Here is an 11,157-nt window from a genome sequence, read left to right on the forward strand (position 1 = left end):
GTCAGAGAATAGTGAGGATCTTCAAAGTTGGCTAGAGTGATCCTGTTGCTGAACTCTGTGGATCCACTGCCTGCCACTTTACCAAGGCCAAAGCCCAGGAGGCAGAAGGAAGCTGGCTGGCTCTTGAAGAGTCCTCAGGATACTTTCTCTCCCAAACCCCCATCTTCAAACAGTTGCAGAGGGTAGAGGGCTTTTTCTGGGGCACAAGGGGTTACAGCAAGACAAATGGAGGAAAACCCTTAGGCTGGCCATCACCTCTGCTCTTCTTGGAACTTGGTCTGTGTGAAAGAGAAAGAGGTCCTGGAAAAAGAAACCTGCATTTATTTATTTATTTATTTATTTATTTATTTATTTATTTACATTTGAAATGCTGCCCCCTTTCCAGTCCTCTCTCAGAGAGTTCCTTCCTCCCCTCCCCTTCACGACTGAGAGGGCAGCCCCTCCCCACCCCTCCCCCATCCCCTGACCCTGTTGCATCAAGTCTCTGCTGGATTAGGTGCTGTATGTGCCACAGGACTCAGACCAGTCAGTGTATGCTCTTTGTTTGGTATTTGAAGTCTCTGGGAGTTCCCAGGAGTCCAAGTTAGTTGATACTGCTGGTCTCCCTGTGGGGGCTGGCATCTCCTTAAAGGTCTTTGTTTCTTCCCCTGTTGGGGTTCAGAAATCGCCACTCAAACCAAACGCTGATCTCAGTTAAGCAAGAATAGTTTATTGAATACACACCATAATATTGGATGTCCAGGACCTCAAAAAGCACTGCAGTAGTAGTCTTCTCTCAGGGTAGGCTTTTTTATAGGAAAAGCCAGGTTCAAAAGTTTAAAGTACAAGGAGGGGAGTGGTTGGCTCACTAGGTAAAGTGTTATCAGCTAACCATTGGCTGACTGGTCCTGAGTAAGGTGGGGGGTGGATGGGTGGTGAACGGGGAATTTCAGAACATTGAGATAATGGAGCATGAGCATTTTAATCATAACGTTTTGGCTTATTAGCATTCTTCAGTGTCAGCCACAGAAACCACAGGGAGTTCATATTTAAGTGCAGGAAGGGCTGCCTGGTGGTCAGCTCTGACTTAAGATATTTTAGACATCTTAACTGACCTTTGATTTGGTGGGTCCTAACCTGTCTAAAACACACACACACACACACACACACACACACACACACACACACACACACACACACAACTCCAATATCTCCTACATCATCAAGTCAAGTTGGTTTCACCTGAAAAATCTCTTCCCGCTGCTAGCACCTACAGTCCTGGACTAGAGGAAACACTCCATTGCCCCTGCTTCCTTCTATAACTCAGTAACGATTTAAACATCCAAACGGGAGCATCTGCCTGACTAAGCCCCTAGTTTGGAAAATTTAAAATTAAAAAAAAAATTTCATTTACTTTTTGTGCTGGCTGGATCAGAGGGTGATTCCTTGGAGGACATGCTGCTTAGAAGTCCCCAACCTTGCCTGTGGCTGCTGTGCCTGTGCGTGGGGCATGGATTCTCTTTTAGAATACTAGGGCCTCCTGCATGCTAGGCAAGCACTTCACCACCGCTATATCCCTCTCTTTTGGATTTTTGATTTTGAGACTTACTAAGTTGCCCAGGTGGCCTCACACTTGCTATTCTGGCTTCTCTGGCTGGTGGAGATTGTAGCTGGAAGGACACCCCTGGTGTAATAATGTTCTTTAAGTTAATGCAAATCTAAGCAATGAGAGGTCAGCTCACCTTGGAACAGCTGTTACCAAGAAAGCAAAGGTCAGAAAAGTTGGGAATGGCGGGAGTCGGGGAGGTGATTCTTGGATACAGTTGGTGGGAATGCACATAGACCCCACATATAGAAATTAGAGGTTCCTCACAACAAACAAAACAACCAGACTACTGAATGATCCCGTTCTGCCACTTCTAAGTGTGTACCCAAAAGAAACAAACTCAGTTTGCCATGTAGACACCTGCATACTAATGCTTGGGAGGTATTAGTCACAATGCAAGGTTACGGCATCAACCTGGGAAATGTGGTGTATATACACCATAAGTTCTACTCAGCCATAAAGAAGAGCAAGACAGGGCCAGTGAGATGGCTCAGCAGGTAAACGCCCTTGTTAGGGAAACCTGAGAAATGGAATTCTATGCCTGGATCGCATGGTGGAAGGACAGAAGACATTAAAGTCATCTTCTGACTTCCAAATCACAACTCTCTCTCTCTCTCTCTCTCTCTCTCTCTCTCTCTCTCTCTCTCTCTCACACACACACACACACACACACAGAGCAATAATAATATTACATAAAAGGACAAAAATAATGCCCATTCAAGAAAATGGACAGGACTGGAGAGACGGCTCAGAGGTTAAGAGCACTGACTGCTCTTCCAGAGGTCCTGAGTTCAAATCCCAGCAACTACATGGTGGCTCACAACCATCTGTAATGGGATCTGATGCCCACTTCTGGTGTGTTTGAAGACAGCTACAGTGTACTTATACATAATAAACAAATAAATCTTTAAAAAAAGAAAATGGATGGACCTGGTTCTTCATATTATGTGAAAACCAGACTCAGAAAGATACATTGCATGCTTGCTCTCAAACAGGAGACTTAGCAGGGGAAAGGAAGAAAGAAGTGGGACCATCAAGGAGGTGAGTGGGGAGAGGGGGGATCGATAAGAAAAGATAAGAGAGCCTTGTTCAAGTGGTGTGTGTGTGTGTGTGTGTGTGTGTGTGTGTAAAAAAGTCACATAAAATCTATTGCTTTGTACAATTAATATCCATTAATTTAAAAACGGAGAAATCACAACCCTTTTTGGTTGAAGTGATAAGGTGGTGAGACTGTGACTTTTGGTCCTTCAAAAAGCCATAAAAAGAAAGTCTAAAAAAAAAAAAAAAGTCTAGGTCCCTGGGGGAAAAGAAATCGGTCAATACCAAAGTATGGCAGTGCCAAAACACTTGTTATGTCAGCATTCAGGATGCTGAGGTGAGAGGACTGTGAGTTCTAGGCTACATAGCAAGCCTGAGCTATTGGGATACATAGTGGAGATACCTTCCGTGTGTCTCTGTATTCTATTAATGCTGCAGGGGCAGAGAGCTAATGCTAGTGGCATTGTGGTGTTATCATTTCTATGGTTCATCACCGGTTTCATATTTTGTAATAGTTGTTATTCCTCACAATAGGAAGGAATCAATCTAGAATTGTATCTAAATTGGCTGTAATAAAGATCTGACAGCTCGTAAATGGGTAGGAAGTGGAGGGTGGGTCTTCTGGGCAGAGAGAGGGATGCTGGGAGAAGAAATGAGACTCCGGAGATGTCCGGTAAACCCGGAGGTGGATGCATGGACCACAGCAGAACAGCAGCCATGTGACAGGATACAGTGTCTGGATTAGTCGGGATAGAGTAGTCAGGAGACTGCCTAGCTAAGGCCTTAGCTTTAAAATATTAATAGGCCTCAGTGTCATTATTTATATCGCTGGTGGGTCTGAGAGAGTCCCGCTATACTAGGCTACATCTCAAAAACCAAACCAAACTAGGCAAAGAGCCACAAACACTGAAGATCCCCCTGGGCCTGCAGAGGAGTGGGTAGGGGAATCGCTGTTGCAGGAGCTTCCTTCCCGGACTGTCCCAGCCACAAGGACAATCCTCTCCAGGGTCTGGGCTCCTGAGTGTGGGCACTCACCCAGGAAGAGCAGGAGGGGGATACCCTGTATACTTGAGGACCTGGCACGCCTCTGGTGTCTGGCCCAGACACCTGCCACTCAGTCTTCCTTGTTCAGAAAATCACTCTTCACTCCGTGAGAACTTGTTAACCTGATGGGTCTATGCTCCGTGCCAGACGCCTGCAGCCAGTGGACTGACTGTGAGTTAAGCCTGCCAGGTGGATCTGGTAGGAGTGGCTGTGCCGGGTGTCTGTGGGGTCAGACTGAGAGTACATTCTCCTGAAATCACACTTAGCATCAAGGGCCAGGGGTTTTGCTCCACAGAGGAGAAAGGCACCGGAGCAGCTAGCATGCACCAGATCTCCTTTTCCTTCGGGCCCCATTTACCCACCCAAGCCGCGAGTACTGGCTTAGATTAGCTCGGCTCGGTCTACATTTAGAAACCAGAGATCATCACGTTGGTTCTGATGCAGAGAACAGCATGGGAGACGGCTCTTCTGCCCCTAGTGGTTCTTCTGACAAGTTCATTGAGTCGCCCACAATTTCTTCCTCCAAATAAAGGAACTCAGGAAAGGTGGGAGAAGGCGTCAGGCTAATAATCCAAAATTGACAAATTGAAGGTAGTTTTTCTAAGCGAAGTTTTGGTGCACTGAGTTGAGGAACACCGCAGTAGGTTTTGAGGGCCAGCTTGGTAAACTGGGGCGACAGAGCTGGTTGTTCTGTGGCGCTAGATCAGTGCCACATCTTTTTTTTTTTTTTTTTTTTTCTTTTTCCGGAGCTGAGGACCGAATCCAGGGCTTGCGCTTGCTAGACAAGGGCTCTACCACTGAGCTAAATCCCCAACCCTCAATGCCACATCTTTGTCAGGAGAGATTAGCATCAGAGCAGACCTTATAATCATAAACATTCTCAGTAGGTCCACTAGGAGGCAGCAGAGCCTCCTCTGGTTATTCTCACTTGGGTTCCCAAATGGGGCGGGGCTGGAAGACGAAGGTGACGGTGGAGAAGGGGAGCCCTGGAATATGTCAAGGGCTCCTGACAAAACTCCAGGGGTCTAACTGCAGTAGAATTACAGTTTGGAGAGAACTCTGGTATCTCAGGCCGCATAAGTCTTTTTGCCTACTGCATTGTCACCATATAACATTTTATTTTTATAATTAATTTTTGGATTAACAGAAATAGTAATAGATTTCGTTGTGGCATTTTACATTGTGTTTTACATTACAGTTTCATAAATCCTCCCTCTCTTCTGTTCCCTGACCCCACTGGCTGGTTTCCTTTTTTCAGATGGGCCATCCTCTTATCATTCACATGCACTATCGTTTCCCACCCCCTTTAAGGTCTGACCACCTTTGTAGTTCTCTCTCTCTCTCTCTCTCTCTCTCTCTCTCTCTCTCTCTCTCTTTCTCTCTCTCTCTCTCATTAAGTTCTTCATACAGAACATGCCGTATTTGTCTAAATTTAGATTATTTCTTTAACTTAGTACATGAATATATCTTTTTCTCCCTCTCTCTTTTTCTCTCAGCACAGTCCATCTATTTTCTTTTAGATGTCATAATTTCCCTTTTTATCTATTTTAATACATAATTTAGTTTTTTATTAGTCACTTCCTCTATTTTGTAAAATAGAATTAACACTACAGGACAGATCCCCAGGAATACAAACGACTCGAGTCTAGATTCCTTTCTGTTACTGGCAGGTGTCATATGTGTTTCAACCCTGAACAAAATACCAGTTTACAGTCTAAATTCAAACATGAAAATAAAATACATTCCATTTTCCAAGTTGCTGGTAATAAATATTTACATTTTAAAAAATAGGTTTTGTTTTTGCTTTTTAAAAAGACACAGCATGCTTTAGTACACAGAATATGGGAAAAAATCATGTTGCAGGATCATCACCCGGTATATAAAATGGCCTTTTGTATTCAGGAATGCCTTCCTCGGGGGCACTAACATGATCTACCTCAGGGTGATGTTCAAGTATGTTCCTTAGGACACTATATCTACTGCATCTAGTAAGAAGCAGTGTTCTCTAACATCTGCAGGTATCAGTATCGTCTATACCCACCCCCACCACCTCCTCCTCCATACGGATCTCCATAACCTCTCCCACCATAACCCCCTCTCCCACCATAGCCCCCTCTTCCACCATAATCTCCCCTGCCTTGGAAACCTCCTCGGCCACCCCCTCCCCCACCGCTTCCTCCTCACCCTCCTCTGCCTCCTCCTCCACCCGCTCCCCACCCTCCTCCTCCATCACCCCATCCACCTCTTCCTCCCCCACCGCCTCCTCTACCACCCCAGCCACCCCTCCCTCCGCCTTCTTGTCTCTTCTGCCAAGGGGGCATTTCAGGGGGTGGTGGTTCAATTTCATTTGACGGTCCTTCCCTGTCTGGAACCCTTCCCTTAAGCACCTTATTAATGGCGCATGCCTTCTTCTCCCGGCTGATTCCACTGCTTGTCCTGATGATCTTAGACAGATCCTCACGGGCAGCAAGCAGATATGCCAATGTGACTGTTGTCCTAGGTGACAAAGCATAGCGCTTGGGCTGGTAAATTCTTGCTATATTGTCTGTTTTTGCCTTTGCTCTATCGGACCATCCAAAGGACTGCACTGTCATATCCAATCGTTTCATTAACATCCGCCGGCGGCACTCATATTCAAGGAAAGAGCATCATTAATTCTTTCCAGCTTTTCTGCCTGTTCAGAACTTAAACCAACCTTTAGCAATGGTTTTTCCCACATGACTTTTCTGGACTTTAGAGAGAATATCCTTCACCTTTGATTCCACGTGGCTCAGCAGAAGTGTAATGTCTGAAGTGTCTGACTTGGGGACCCCAAGGGCATCAAATATAGCATGAACTTCCTGGCAAATTTCGCTATTTTTATCTAACTGAAAATTTTATGTTTCTTCTTCTGTAATATTTGTAAAGCTTGAAGTTCTGTACTTAAAAACAACAGAAGTTTCAAGCAGTCATCCTTCCTCGTGAGGCGCTCTTTAATGTCTCCTGACACGAGCACTGAGTATGGGCAGGCCATCTCTTTAAAATAAACAAAAAACAAAAAACTACTTATCTCAAGCTGGAAGCTCTCTAGGTCATCTCTCCCAGATGAAGTGATGCTTTCTTCCAGGTTGCATAAGGACTTTATCTGGGAGCCTAACCAAACGCAAAGCTCCGAAAACTCAGGAGAAGACAGTCCACCCTCTGCTGCCTTGGAGAGTGCCTGCTCCTCGAACAGTGGACCCTTACACCCCAGAGCCTCCAAGGTGTCCAGAACGTCCCCCTCCAGGCTAGTTTCGGGCGGAGCTCTGGCCCTTTCATGGTCGCTTGGCCCAAAGCTGTTCGTCACTCTCCATAATTTAGTTTTTTATTGCCTTTCCTGTACGTACCGTAGCCCTTTCCTGTGGACTTTCTGCTTCCAAGTTGCATCTTGCAACTAGAAGTCTTTGACCCAATAGTATTTGGCCCTGATACTGAATAAAACGGGGATGTGCACTCTGCACTTAAGGTCCAAGCCCCGCCCCTCCAACCCGCCACTGTCTGCTGCCTTCCTGCTCCTCTAGCCTCACCTGGTGCCTCTCCCTTCACTCTCTCTCTCTCTCTGTTGCACGTTCCTTTTGGTTCCTTGAGCCGTCAAACCCTTGCTTGCAAAGATGAGAGTTCTAGGGAGCTTTGACATATTCCAGGGCCCCCCTTTCTCCTCAATCACCTTAGTCTTTCAGCCCCGCCCACATTTGGGAGCCCGAGTGAGCCTAACCAGAGAGGAGGCTCTACTGCCTCCTAGTGGACGTACTGAAAGCATTTGTGATTTTGCATTTTTTACCTCGCCCCCCACCCCTCATTATTTCACAGCTGAGGCTAATTGTGATGACCTGTTTTCCTTTGTTTATTTTTTTCTCACTTACCACAACTTTAAATTATATGTTCCCTCTATATCTCCCTGCAATATGTTCTTTCTTCATATAGTTCCGTCTGAAATGTCTTCCAAAAGTTCTTGAGTTAAACGCCTGGTTCTTAAAGCATAGAACCTTTGGGAGGTTGGACCTAGGTGAAGGCAATTAGGTCACTGTGGACGTGCCCTTGTAGGGGGTTATTAAGACTCAGACCTTCCCTTTCTATTTCCTGGATGCCATGTAATAAGCAGGTCTCCTTTATGACGGTCTCCTGCCGCGATAAAAGGAACCGAGTCGCCCACCCCAACAGAGTTAAGCAACCATGGTCTGGAATTGCTGGAGTCATGAAACAAACAAACAAACAAACAAACAAACAAACAAGCCCACTTTCTTCCTTTTGAGTGATTTATCCCAGGTATTGGTTTCTGAAACAGAGAGCGGACTGACAAATTGCTAAAGGCAATATTCATAGCTAGAATCCCTGGCGTCTAAAGAGTTATTCTTCTAAACGGTGTGTGTCGCTTAGGAGAATGGTTAGCTGCAAGCAACAAAAGCACCTGATGGGATGGCACTGAAAAACGTAAGGTTTCTTGTTGCCACCCGAAGAAACCCAGCCGTTAAAACTCGCCAGCCGGGCTGGAGAGATGGCTCAGCGGTTAAGAGCACTGACTGCTCTTCCAGAGGTCATGAGTTCAATTCCCAGCAACCACATGGTGGCTCACAACCATCTGTAATGAGATCTGGTGCCCTCTTCTGGCTTGCAGTCAGAATGCTGTACATAAAAAAAAAATAAATAAATCTCTAAAACCGCCAGCCTGGTGGGGTCTCACGGCCTTGGAACCATTGGTACCCGGTTTATCTGCATTTCTGCTTCCTTATCCTGCCGTGTAGATGCTCTCCCTTCGTTGTTACTTCCTGGCTGGTCCAGAGCATCATGTCCAAGGGGAAACTGGAGAAATGAAGAAGGGTGACGTCACTCAGGTCTTCTCCAGTGGAAAGCAGTGTCTCAGGGGCTGCTGCACATGCTTCTCCTGTGCCTCATCTGGAATTGTGTCTGTGTTTTGGCTTCAAAGGAAGTTGGAAAAAGTTCCTTGTTTAACATGGAAAGCCAAACATGAGTTGGTTTACTTTTTATTTTACGTATATGAGTGTGTGTTTTTGCCAGTATTTGGTAAGCACCCGGAATATGTGCCTGATGCCCTTAGAAGGCAGAAGAGGGCGCTGGAGTTATGAGCTGCCACGTGGATGCAAAGAACTCAACCTGGGTCTTCCGCCAGAACAGCCGCTGCGCTTAACCACCGAACCCCATCTCCAGTAGCAGTACACTTACTTCCTTTATCTTAAAGGCTTTTCTTTTGTAAATGAGCTTGTAAGGTGGTTTTATGAAGTGTGTTGTTTAGATACAGGATAAGTAATGAGAAAACTTCAGGCCACGGCATTCTGGCCCCACATAAGCACTGCCCCTTGTTAATTTCCTTTTTCCTCATGTCTTTGGAGGTGGGGGGTGGGGTGGGAGGAGAAACATTATTTATGTGGGCAGTTTTGATTCCACAGAGGAGCTCAAGTTCGTTGACTCTTTCATCAGGAAAGGTAAACTCGATTCCAAGGTGTAGGTCGGTTTCTTTCCTTCCTGAATCCCCTTCGTTTTCTGTCTTTATATCCTGCCTCACTTCCTCTCTTTAAGACTTTGATTTCTTTATCTAAGGGATGGTGAGAGCCCAGGACCCTCCTTCCACTACTTTTCTTGGTGCTTAAAAAGGGAAATCAGGCCCACGCAGGAACCAAAAGTTTTGACCTCTGGAGAGATTGGAGCCAAAAGATCAGGTTCATCATTTGGTAGGAATCTGGAAGAGAGGGTGTCACACAGAGCACCTAGGGTCCTGTCCATCGTGAGCTGCATGAGAATCCTGATGTTAGCTCATCACTGATGCTTAAGGCGCAGACGTACAGATTTGAGCCTATGAATCTTGGAGGACTGCGAATCGCCAGCAAGCACTTTTGCTTTAGTAATGACACAGGTGTCACAGGCTATAGACAGATAGACAATAATGTGCTATTGCCAGGCTATAAAGAGCCATCCAGTCTTGACTACAGCTGTCGTCATCATATCAACTCTGAGTTTAGGAGTGAGATCACTTGGAAAAAAGGGGTGGGGGCATCAGTAGTTAGATACTTAGAATGTAACATCACACACACACACACACACACACACACACACACACACACTTTTAGGAAGGAATTCAGTGGTGGAAAATTAAAAGGAAAACAGAACGATGTTGTAATTGTTGAGTATACACCCACAGGTTGGAATGAGGATATAGGTGGACTTACAAATGGGGCTGTCTTTGTATTTATGAGGAAGACATTCTTTTCTGCTTATTTTCTTAAAGACAATGTTTACATTAAATGGTTCTCGAATGTAAATGCTATTGTGTCTTAGTTTGATTCTCTGTAATAAGACACTGACCAAAAGCATTGTGGGGGTTGAAGGATTTATTTGGCTCACACATCCTGATGGCAGTCAAAACACTGAGAGAAGTCAGGGCAGGAACTCAGGCAGAGGCTGGAACCATAAAGAAACACCACATACTGGCTTGCTCTTCCTGGCTTGCTCAACTGCTTCCTTGTATCAACCAGGACCCAGTGGCAGCACCTTCCACCATAATCTGGGCCCTCCCACATCAAGCATTAATTAGGAAAATTCTGGGTGGTGGTGGCACGTGCCTTTAATCCTAGCACTCAGGAGGCAGAAGCAGGCAGATATCTGGTTTGTGGTCAGCCTGGTCTACAGAGAGAATTCTAGGACAACTAGGGCTATGTAAAGAAATCTTGTTGAGAGAAAGAAAGAAAGAAAGAAAGAAAGAGAAAGAGAGAGAGAGTGAAAGAAAGAAAGAGGAAGGAAGGAAGAAAGAGAAAGAAAGGGAGAAAGGAAGAGAGAAAGGGAGAGAGAGAGAGAAGGGAAGGGAGAGGGAGAGAGAGGAAGAGAGAGAGAGAAAGAGAGAGAGGGAGAGGGGGAGGGAGAGGGAGAGAGAGAGAAAGAGAGAGAGAGAGAAAGAAAGAAAGGAAGAGAGAAAGGAAGAAAGAAAGGGGAAGTGTGTTCATGGAGTCCTTGTCTGAGGTAACAGAACCTTTTATTTCCCACGAATTCACTAGCCATGCTTATGTAGTTTCTTGGATGGCCTATTTTTCTTTTCTTGTTTTTTCTTTTTTTTCTTTACATGTTGGGAAAGTGGTTTTAGAGTCTCACAGTCTGTAAACTTCCTGGCTATCTTACTTTCAGAGTTTATCTGGGACTTTTTTTTAGTTTTCTATTGATTCTTTGTGAATTCCATGCCACGCACACAATCCCACCCATCTCCCTGTTCTTCCATATCAGTCCTCTTAACCTCCCCCACCAAAACAAAACAAAACCCAAAATGTGTCACCGTGGAAGTTGCATTGTGGCATGGAGTGTCATCATGTGTCACAGTGTGTCATACTGGATGCCCTTTTGCCCAGTTTTACTTGCAAATGTTCATTGCAATGAGTCATTGGTCTGGTTCAAGGTCTCTGGCTTCTGCTCCACGATCAATACTGGATCCTCACCTGGACTCCTCTCCGATATTGTTGCCCTGTGTCATG

At 45.4% G+C, this 11,157-nt stretch overlaps 1 pseudogene; it reads right to left on the reverse strand.

The window, feature by feature from the left end:
- Positions 1 to 500: 500 nt before the first annotated feature.
- Fam98b-ps3 (family with sequence similarity 98, member B, pseudogene 3) lies at positions 501 to 6,964 on the reverse strand (annotated as a pseudogene).
- Between the last annotated feature and the right edge of the window lie 4,193 nt (positions 6,965 to 11,157).

This window comes from Rattus norvegicus, chromosome 3 (assembly GCF_036323735.1).
Source record: "Rattus norvegicus strain BN/NHsdMcwi chromosome 3, GRCr8, whole genome shotgun sequence".
In the NCBI taxonomy this organism is placed as follows: domain Eukaryota; kingdom Metazoa; phylum Chordata; class Mammalia; order Rodentia; family Muridae; genus Rattus; species Rattus norvegicus.